The following is an 11,740-nucleotide window of genomic DNA, read 5'->3' on the forward strand; positions in this document are numbered from 1 at the left end:
AAGGAGAAAATCATGAAAATCTCAGTAGATACAAAAAGTGCATTTGATAAGATTCAACACCCATTCGTAACAAAAAAAATCTTACCAACCTAGAACTAGAAGAAACTTCCTAATCCAAATTAGGACATATTATAAGAAAGTAGCAAACATTAAACTTAATAGTAAAATGTTGAAACTTTCCTTATACTTGCCACTACCATCTTTATTCAATATTGTTCTGGAGTTCTGTCCAATGTAATAAAGCAAGAAAATTAAATTATAATCATTTAAAAGGAAAAAACTGTCATTATTTATTAGTGGCATAATTGTATGTAGAAAATACTGAAGAATTTACAGGTAAATTGTCAGATTTAATGCACGTTTAGGAAGGTTGCTATACACAAGGTCAACATAAAAAAATCTGTATTTCTGTATACTAACAACAAATTTTTATTAAAAAACAATATGTCATTTATAATAACTTTTAAAAATCCAATTTAAATCAGAGGTACAAATGTTCCGCATAGAATACTAAAAATTTTATCAAGAGAAATTTTTAAAGATCTAAGTAAAAGTAACGTCTATATAGATGTTAGTTGTACCAAATTAATCTATTAATCAAAACCCAGCAGTGGGGTGGGGTGTGTGTGTGCACGTGTGTGTGTGTGTGTGTGTGTGTTTGACAAACTAATTATGAAACGTGTATGAAATGCAAAGGGTCAAGAACAGCAAAGACAACTTTAAAAAGAATAAAGTAATAAGACTTACTCTACATGGTATCAGGACTTATTTACTATAAAGTTAGTGTAAATATAGCATGAGATATTGGCATAAGAATAGACAAATAAACCAGTTTCAGTCCAGAAACAGACTCACAAATATATCTCACTAGATTTATGACACTAGTGGCACTGCAGAATAGTAGGAAAGGAAGATTCTAGTCAGCAACACATGGAGTAGAACCACTGCATTCCGTTGGGCCCAGCTGATCCTCAGAATCATAATAGTAAAAGATTGTTTTAAGCCACTAGATTTTGGAGCGTTTTGGAAACTAATAGAAAAAATTCATACCTGGAAGTAGAGTATTGCCGTAACATAACTTAAAGCATATGGCAATGATGTCAAAAAAGAGCAGCAAGTGGAAATTGGAAGGGTGGTGAGGAGACTGTCAGTGGAGCCTAGAAGAACAGTGAAGTTGCTAAGAAAGGCTAGAAAAAGGATCACCTGTGTTATGTAGCAGTGGAATGTTTAGTAACACTGTTGCCTGCATTAATGTGGACAATAGGAAATCTATCAAGGAATGTGCAGACCTGGCTAAAGAGATTCCAAGCAGGATACAGAAAGTTCTGACTGGCTTCTTAGCTGAATATGACACAATAAGAGAGACATGAACTGACATGAAAATCTATTTAGTTTTTTAGCAGAATATAGCAGAAATAAAGAATATCTAGTACAGTATCCCCAGCCAGCAAAAAGTCTCAAAGTAATAAATGGCTTCATTTCAAAGACCTCCTTGATAAGGTCTTTGAAAGGTTTAAGGTGGTGTGTCTCATAGACCCTCTCATTTAGAAAATAAAAGAGTTCCTAAAAGTCTTAGAGACTTTGTCCCACAGCACCCTGATTCATATCCCAAGGCAGCCAGGGGCCTATCTCAAAGGGATTTGTGGATGCAGCTTTTGTTGAAGAGGATGGATTATAATAAGATACACAGAAAGCCCACAAAATTGTCAAGAAGATTGTTCTGGTGAAAGCATGACCAGCTTGAAATAAAAGGGACTGAGAAGGCCTGAAATAGTCTCTGAGCCTCCAACTTTCTACAGGTAAGAAGCAGGCTGAGAAAGCTTTGCAACTGCAACCACAGGTAATTTCTTATTGAAAAAGATGGGTGACTCAGAGGACAGAGCCAAGAGTCAGTAGTGCAGAGCCAAGAGAAGCTGAGAACAATGGATTAGGAGACTACTCCCAGGGAGTAGACCTGGACCATAATCAAGGTATTATCAGGACAACTGGTCTGGCTGAATTTCAGAATTGCTATGTACCAGCAACTGCCATGTGACTTCTGTTTCCTGCCTTTGTGAATAGGAAAGACTGCTGTGGTTACCCTTTTTGTGTTTCACTAGTGTAATCTAGGTGTCTGGGAGACAGCTACATTCACAGGTCTCCAGTTCAAGATGAGCGACAGACAAGGAGCCTCACTTGCAATTGGACCTGATGCAGATCACAAGAGACTGGACTTCTAGACTGATACCATAATTGGATGAGACTTTGGGTGTCTTGGGATGGGGTAAATGTATTCTGCTTGTGAAAGGCATGTGAATTGTTGTGACCAGAGGATGCAACGTGGTATATTGTCTGTACATATGGCCAGGAATGATTGCTCCCATCCAGTTCTCCCATCAAGAAGTGGAGTCTTATTGCCCTTACTCCCCACAAATCTGCACTAGCACTGCCTTGTTATAACCAATAGGATGTTATGGAAGTGATGATATATGACTTCTGGTCCTGGGCTTTAAGACTTGCAGTTTCTCTTTTTGCACTCTTGAGATCTAGCTGCCAGGTAAATAAGCTTGGGCTAGATTACTGAGTGAGGTGAGACCACATGGAAAGACAGAGGTTGAACCAGCCCCCAACTATTTCAGCCACCCCAGTCAGAGCACCAGATGTGTGAATGAAGCCATCTCGGGTATTCCAGTTCCAGCTGAGCTCTCGGGTAAATGCAACCAAGTGAATGACCCCAGCCTACAACAGCAAGTGGAACTGCCCAGAGGAACTGTGAACCCACAGAATTGTGAAAAACAACGATTCCTGTTTCAGATTTGGGGATGGTTTGTTATCCAGCACAGACTGACTAAGTTGTGTGTTGGTGAGCATCCAGAACTCTCATATATAGCTGGTCAAAGTGTAAATTAGTATAAGTACTTTGAAAAACAGGCATTATTTCCTAAAGTTGAACACATGCATACACTTGACCCAACAGAAAAACATGCACATGTGGACCAAATATATCCACAAGAATGTTCTTAGCTGCTTTGGATAGCTCCAAACTGGATACAACCCAAGCATCCAACAACAGTTGAATAGATAAATATATTGTCATGTATTCATGCAATAGCATGCTACAGGTCAATGGACAGGCTGCTGCTACACACAACAATATGCATGAGTCACACACCTAAGACATTAAACAAAGGAAGCTGGAAACAAAATAATACCTTTTGCATGGTTTTATTTATACAAAGTTCTACGCTCTAGTGGTTGAAGTCAGGATAGTGGTTACCTTTGGGGAGGAAAGAGAAGGTAATGACTAGAAGGGATATGAGAGGGGATTCTGGGGTGCTGGTATTGATCTAGGGGTGGGAGCCTGGGTGAGTTCACTTTGTCATTCATCGAGTATTACACTTATAACTTGCGTATTTTTCTATATCTTCTATTTTGATTAAGAAGTTTTAAAACAACATCAAATACTACTAAGTACCTAGAAAAAGTAAAAGTACAACTTTATAAAGATAGAAAACTTTACTGAAAAGCAATTTTTAGAGACCTAAATCAATGGAGAGAGATGTTTAGAGATATGTATTAGAGATTCAGAAAAATGAAGAGACTAATTCTCTCAAATTGATCTACAGATTCAATGCAATCTCAAAAAAATCCCAAAGTGATATTGTGTGTGTGTAACTTGAAAAGCTGATTCTAAAATATTTATGGAAATTTACAAGGCTAAAGTAGTCCAGACAGTCTGGAAGAGCAAGAGAGGGAGATGTGTTTCTAGATATCAAGACTTATTATAGGGGAGGAGGGATAAATTGGGAGTTTGGGATTAACATATACACATTAACTGAATCACTTTGCAATACACCTGAAACTAACACAACTTTGTAGATCAACTGTACTTCAATAAAAACAAACAAAAAAACAGGGATATATTGTATAGCACAGGGAATTACAGCCATTACCTTGTAATAACTTTTAACGGAGTAGAATCTGTAAAACTATTGAATCACTATACTATATACCTGAAACTAATATAATATTGTAAATCAACTATACTTCAATAAACAATTAATGTAGAAAAACTTATTATAAAGCTGCACTAATAAGATGCCATGGTATTAGCATGGGGACAAACAACTAATCAGGGGAGCAGAAGAGAAGGGTCCAAAATAGACTCGTGTATACATGGGCACTTCTTAGATTTCAAATCAAAGAGGAAGAGAGAGATTTTTCCATCTATAGAAAACAGAGTATCTATTTAAAAAAGAGAAAAGCAAGTGGACCACTTTCTCACACTGTACCACACGCACATCAATATCTGGAGGCTTTTTATATATAAAATCAATTACCCATGGCTTGTGAGTGCCCAGAAGACAAAATTAAGAACAATGGATGAGGTCAGAGAGATGGATTTTGGCTCAGTCTAAGTGGGAAAACAATCACTTCGGCAGCATTAGCTGTCTTGGGAGGTTATGTCCATTACAGAAGATGTTAAAACACAAATTGGATGACTGCTTCCACTGAAATTCTAGCTGAGATTCAAGCATCAGAAATGTCTAAGTTTCTAAGCAACCCTCTGTTGCTATAAATACCAAGAAGAGAGGGAACAATGTGAATTTCTTCAGCCTGGAGTAGCTGAAGAAATTTTATTGGCAAGTCAGAAGAATCTGAGAATAAGCCAAACACTGGTGGTGCCTCTACGCTTATTACACTTCAATGAGACAGAAGCACATTTTAAAAATGAATATCTTGGAAAGGCATGTACCATATTAGGAACAGTTTTAGAAATATTACAGAGGGGCAGCATGACATGGTGAACACCAAATTTGAATTCCTGCTCTGATCCCCCCAAGTTGAAGCCTTAGGGACTTCGCTGGTGGTCCAGTGGTTAAGACTCCACACTTCTACTGCAGGGGGCATGGGTTTGATCCCTGGTCTGGGAACTAAGATCCCACATGCCGCACGGCCAAAAACAAACAAGCAAACAAAAAACCTCAAACTCCCCCCCAAAATTAAAGCTTTACAAGTAATTTCATCTCTGAGCCTCAGTCTCCTCACGCGTGAAGCAAGGCAGTGATGTGTCTTGGCAAACTACAGTACAATAATGTTCAGATAAAAACCTCATGGCAATGTGGAAAATTAAATACCTCCCTCTGAATCAACATTAAATCAAAACAAATCCTTAGTTTCATAAGATGCCCAGCTGTTGTTATGTGAAATCTCTCCAAGAGCCAACGTAAGGGATTTTTATTTAGCAAGTTCTCAGAATTGGTATTATCCTCTGTGGTAAGGTATTACTGAGTTACAAAATGAGCGGAACATTACAGAAAGAATAGTTGCTATCTCTGCTGGTGGGCTTCAATATGTGAGTACAGTACATCATATATAGATATAAACATAGACACAGATACAAATTCCCACAGGATTATATTCATTCTCTTAGATGAATATCTTACTTTATTGACTAGTTATTTGATCCAGGGAGAGACAGCATGCTGGCAATCACTACTTCTTTAAATGGAATGATTTCTTTTCATAGTCCAGCATTTAAAATCTCTCCAGGGACTTCCTTGGTGGCACAGTGGTTAAGAATCTGCCTGCCAATGCAGGGGACACGGGTTCGATCCCTGGTCCAGGAAGATCCCACATGCCGAGGAGCAGCTAAGCCCGTGTGCCACAGCTACTAAGCCTGCGCTCTAGAGCCTGCCAGCCATAACTACTGAAGCCCGTGCACCTAGAGCCTGTGCTCCTCAACAAGAGAAGCCACCACAGTGAGAAGCCCGTGCACCACAACGAAGAGTAGCCTCCACTCACCACAACTAGAGAAAGCCCACGCGCAGCAACAAAGACCTAACGCAGCCAAAAATTTAAAAAATAAAAATAAAAATAAAATAATTTTTAAAAATCCTTTCAGCCTCTAAACAAAACTCTTTAAAAAAAAAACAAAAACAAAACTCTCCAAATAGTAGCTCCATAAGATATTAATAGGTATTTCCCAGAAAAACAGCATCTGTGGTTAAATATGCCTGGAAATGATTGATTGAACAAAATTAAAACTGTTCCTTTTTTGTAAGATGTTCCGCAAATTTAGTATATTGATGTTCACAGTCAATCTCCAAGAGAAGGAGGTAATATGTAGCATATCTCTTGTTCATTGTTAAAGGAGCCTATCATGAAGTGTATTAGTTGTCTAATGTGGGTATCAGAGTGGGTATCTAGTGCTGTGTAACGAACAGTCCCAAAACGTAGTTGCTTTAAAAAAGCATTTATTCTCTCACAGTTTCTGTGAGTCAGGGGTCAAGCATGGCTTAACTAGGTCCTTTGGTTCAGGGTCTCTCACAACCCAAGTGTCAGCTGGGGCTTTTGTCAGCCCAAAGCTGAACTGGGGAAGGATCCACTTCCAAGCTCGGGTAGAGGGTTGTCAGCAAGATTCAGTTCCTCACAGACTGAGGAACAAGGGCCTCAGTTCCTTGCAGGCTGGAGGCTCCCCTCCCAGGTGGGCTTCTCGACCGCTTAGCTCACAAAATGGCAGCTGGCTTCCACCCAAGTAAGCAAGCGAGAGGGCAAGAGAGGGCAGGCAAGATGGAAGCTAGAGTCTGTAACAAAATCTCAGAAGTGATACACCATTGCTTTTTGATTCATCAGAGCAGGGGTCAGCAAACATGGTCAGCAGGCCATATTTGGCCCACTGCCTATTTTTGTAAATAGTTTTATTGAAAGACAGCTAATCATATTTATTTACATATTGTCTGTGGTTGCTTTTCAGTACAACAGCAGAATTGAGTAATTGGGAAAGAAACCATATGGCTCACAGAGCAAAAAATATTTCCTACCTGGCCCTTTACAGAAAAAGTTTGGCAAACCCTGCATTAGAAACAAGTCTAGCCTCCACTTGAGGGGAGGAGATTCAAAAGGGCATGAATACCAGGAAGCTGGGGTCGTTGGGAGTCATTTTAGAAGCTGCCTACCTCGTAGTGCCTGCCAACAGGTAGGGACTTGGCAAGTAGTTGCTGAGTGAGTAAATGAATAATTGTTCACATCCACCAATTTTCTAAATTCAAGGGCTGAAAGAAAAGTTGCTAGCCAAGAAAAAGCCAAATTCCTTCACCGATTATTAGGATTTGACAACTGCATCACAACTGTAACAACTTATCAACTTGTGTGATCTTATTAGTAATTTCCATCATTATGTCAAGTGAGTTAGATGGCAAAATAAGCTTAGAATTGAATTCATATGTAGATCGGACAGATTATTCTTTCACAACATCAGCAAATTGGAAGAAAGTGTACGTATTTGAGATGAGAATTCACTCTGCGGGCAAGAATATTTATTGTGAATTATGTTTACAATAGGACAGCTACAGTATCTTCTAATACCAAGAGAGACTCAAAACCTAAATGTACAAAATCAAATTCTCATCCATTTTTTTCATCTTTTCTCGATGTGCTTTCTCCAAAAGCCAAAATACTGTACCACAAAGTTCTTGCTTGATCATTTAGGATCTCTCTTGTTCTAGTACAAAGTAGCATGTCATTCTTGGAAGAGGAAATGTCCTGCTGCTGCTTTGCTTACAGCCTAGTTTTCCACTGAATTGAAACTCCAGCGTGGGTGACACAAACTGGAGAACTATTTCTTACCTCACTCTGTAAAACAAGGGCTCTAAATATTTCTAAAGTTTGGTGCAAAAAGGGAATAAAATAGGAGACCCCAATCTGTGGCTCTTCTCATGTGTTACTGGATCCAACAAACATATTAAGTAACAAAATCAAAGTGGGGAGGGGTCATGGAATAAAGGCTATATTTAACATCCTACATTTTTGTGAGTAGCTACTCTGACTGGCACAGTGCTAGTAAGTCTCTTTCCCATACACGAGCTCATTTATTTCTCACATTCATCTGGGAGTTTGACTACAGATGAAAAGAACAGGGTAAAGAAAATCATCCAAGGTCACACAGGTAGTAACTGGTATCAAGTTTAAAGGTTATACTGGATTTTTCCTAACATGTGAGTGTAACTTGAATTGGATGTATGACTGGTATGGGTTAATTTGGAAATACACTTTCTATTCCGTGACTTATTATTCTTTATAACTGACATATCAGTGAGAAACTCAGCAATCGACACTTGCACCTCCATGCTTAGGGAGAAAAAGGAAGGTGGGGGGTGGCGGGTGGTGCCTGTTGTGTGACAACCAAAGCCAGGCTAAGGGGTGAGAGGGCTGGACAGCTGCCAGCCCATACAGAGAGCTAAATCATCACTGGCATAAATCAGAACCGTGTTGTCACTAACTATGTCTCCACAGGTGACTGGTTACACAGCTGGAGGAATGTAAATTACTCGGGTCCTACTCCACTGTGCAAGACACTGACTTGGAGTGGAAACTGGAAACAAAACATTGTTCCCTGGCACAGAGGTACCTACATTTGAGTACTTTGGCAATTCACATTGCGAGTTGTACAACGATTCATTTATTTTCTAAAAGTTAATTCCTTAAATATGCCTCCTCAGCGGTTGTGTGGTTCTAAAGATTGCAGAAAAGAACTGGTATACAGGAAAAGTGAGTGTGATTTGTGAAAAAATAGAAATGAAAGATAATTCCAGTTAAGTAAAATGTCCTATATTCAGGGCATGTAAAAACATGCCATTTTGAACATAAACTGGTATATAATTTTTATTAAATGCACAAATAAATAATAAATAATGAAAGTAACAGCATGTTTTGAGGCACAGGAGGAGTTTTGTGAGCCAAAACTGGACACAATCAAATGCTGGATTTGCTCACAGATATAGAAGTTTAAAGCTGTAACATTAAAACTATAACAAGAAGTGACAGTGCTATTTAAATTCATTCAAGAAGAATAATCAATTATTGTTGTTCTAAAACTTCCAAGTCCCAACCCCTACTTTCTTTCACGTAAATAATGGTTTTTAGAGCACGATTTTTGAGGTTCCTATGATGCACAAATGTCAAGATGGGCCTGAAAACAATTACACGGGTTGTGCTGCACTTGAATACGTGTGTTGTTAGGATATTCTGTTCTGATACATGGCAAGGTTGATTAATAAGCAGAGCATGAGTCCTTTTAAAAAGATAAAATATAAGTATCACAATTTTAACTAAGATTTGATCTTATTGATCTATATATGACTATAACCCTATTCATCAAATCTTAGCATATTAACTTTTCAGAGCTATACAGTTCTAACCACGAACTGTATTCGCAGTAGATTCTTTGTCTTTCTCTTTCACTACCTGCCCCCCCATCCCTCTCACTCCCCCCCCCTCACGTGACCCCACTTTTCGGACTCCGGCAGGAGGAAGAGGGTGAGAACTGCCCGAAGGAGGGAGGGAGTCGTTGTGAGCCAGCTCAGAATCCTATGAAGATCAGTGTTTTCCAAACTGCTCAATAACTTGACTTCATCTGTAACTCACATGCGTGCTCTGAAGGAGATAAGAGTTTACTGGCCACAGCCCAATTCAAACCTGACCCTAGGCAAGGACAGTGGTGTTTCTCCCCAGCGCCACTTCAGTGCTCTGGTTCTCCAAGGTCACCGAGGGGGGAGCCAGCGAGGGCGCTGCTTTGGGTCTTCCCGAGGCTGCACCGGGAACTAAACCGCCCGGGAGCTGGGCCCCCATGGCCCCAAGCAAAAGCTGTGCAGCCCAGAAGGCAAGCGCTTTACCTCCGGGAGGTGGCGGAGAGTCCCGGCTCCGGGCGGCTGCCTCCTCTTTGGACCGCGTGGAGCTGCGAGAGAAGGACCCCGGCCGTAGCCGGGGGGCAGGGGCGGGGTCGGCAGCCCACCGTCTCCGTAGAGACCGACCACACGGCCCCGCCCTCCCCTGCGGGCCGGCAGCTCCCGGCACCAGCACCCACACAGGGTTCCAGAGCGGCTGGAGGGACCGCGTGACCGACGCCGCCTTCCCAGCTGGAGGGCCCAGAAGCCGGGCAGACCAAGACCCGAGCGCCCGCGCCCTGCCGGCCAACGCCCCCTCCTTAAGGGCTGCACGGGATTCCGGCCCGGGCGGCGTTCCCGCTTCTTTGTCACCCTTCAGGGAGTCTGCGGTGGGATCCCGGGCATCACTGTAGTTCCAGAAGCCTCTGAAGACACGGAGCAGTGGGGCCAGACCCCGACAGGAGACTTGGATACAGAAGCCAACGTTTGCTTGCTCTCAAAGAAAGCCTGCAATTTTAAGGCTGTGTGATGGAAAAGGTGGGGTTTCTTATCTTCAGCAAATCCTCAGAATATTTTAATACTTATTGCCAATTTTCACATTATACAGGAGGTACCAAAGCCAAAGCAACATCCTTCTTAATTTCTAATGGTTCTGGTCAAAATGCTTTAAGTATTTATTGTGAAGCCTGGAAGTTTTCTTCATTTATATGTAGATGAATAGTTACCACCAAGGAAAGATGTTCACAACATGAAAAGCAGGTTAGAAAAGCATATGAATAGTACTACCTAATTTTTGTAAATAAACGTTTGTCTAAGAAGTCTGGAAGTATGTAAACAAATGTTAAGTGGTTTGCTCTGGTAGTACTTTTAAAAAATCAATTAAAAAAATTTCTACAATAAATATGCAACATCTGTATAATAAACAATAAATTTTATTCTGATCCAAGCACCTAAGTTTTTCCCCCTGTTGCCTTTAACATGTTTTAGTTGTGTGAAAGGATACAAATTAGATAAACTAAAAATTTGTTACCTGGGACCCACATGGGGTTCACTGACACAAAGGACAAATGAACCAGCTGAATAAACAAGGTCAATCTGCTGCTCTGTCACTAAGCCACAGGAAACAGCTTTTGCTTTATCTCAGGACCCATCCAAGAAAAACACGTCAATTGGCAAAGTTTCCTTTTGCTCTGTCAGACCCTAGAATGCTTTTTCCCTTGGAATCCCTATTTGCTCAATCCAACAAAGCAGTTTTGAAGGTTACATTTAATGTTCTGGTGATTTTCTGTTTTAAAAGGGGTATTAAAAAGACTGATTAGATAAACTGATCAAAACTCTTGGAACGCAGAATGCCAAAAACTACTGAAGTTGAGACTTTAAAAAATATTGTTCAATGGGTCCCCACCCTCCCCATCTCCCATTAGGTGCTTGTTTCTGTGGCCTGGAAACAAGGAGGAAGAAGCATGGACCTACTCTAAAAGGTGAAGGCAAGTGAGCTATAAATGGATAAACAAAATGTCGTATATCCATACAATGGAATGTGATTCGGCCAGGAAAAGAAGTATTTATAACATGCTACAACATGGATGAACCTTGAAACCTTGAAAACATTATACTAAGTAAAAGAAGCCAGTTACAAAAGCCATGTATTGTATGATTCCATTGATAGAAAATGTTCAGAATTGGCAAATCCGTAGAAACAGAAAACAGATTACTGTTGCCAAGGGCTGAGGGGTTCGGGAGATAGGGAGTGACTGCTAATAAGTTTCTTTCTGAGGTGATGAAAATGTTCTAGAATTAAATTTTGATGATGGATGCACAACTCTGTGAATCCACTATAAACCGCTGAATTATATACTTTAGAAAAGGTAAATTCTATGGCATATGAATTATTTCAATAAAGCTATTTAAAAACTAATATTAATGTTCAGCTACTGTTTGCTGAACATTACTGGTGTCAGCTATTGTGCTAAGCATCTTATATGTACTTTTTTACTTCTTCATAACAACCACTACAAGCTGGTCATTAACCTCATTTTCTAGATTAAAAACAAAAATTAAAATAGAAACTGAGTAAACACACATGAACCCAAAGC

Source organism: Eschrichtius robustus, chromosome 9 (genome assembly GCF_028021215.1).
Source record: "Eschrichtius robustus isolate mEscRob2 chromosome 9, mEscRob2.pri, whole genome shotgun sequence".
NCBI lineage: Eukaryota > Metazoa > Chordata > Mammalia > Artiodactyla > Eschrichtiidae > Eschrichtius > Eschrichtius robustus.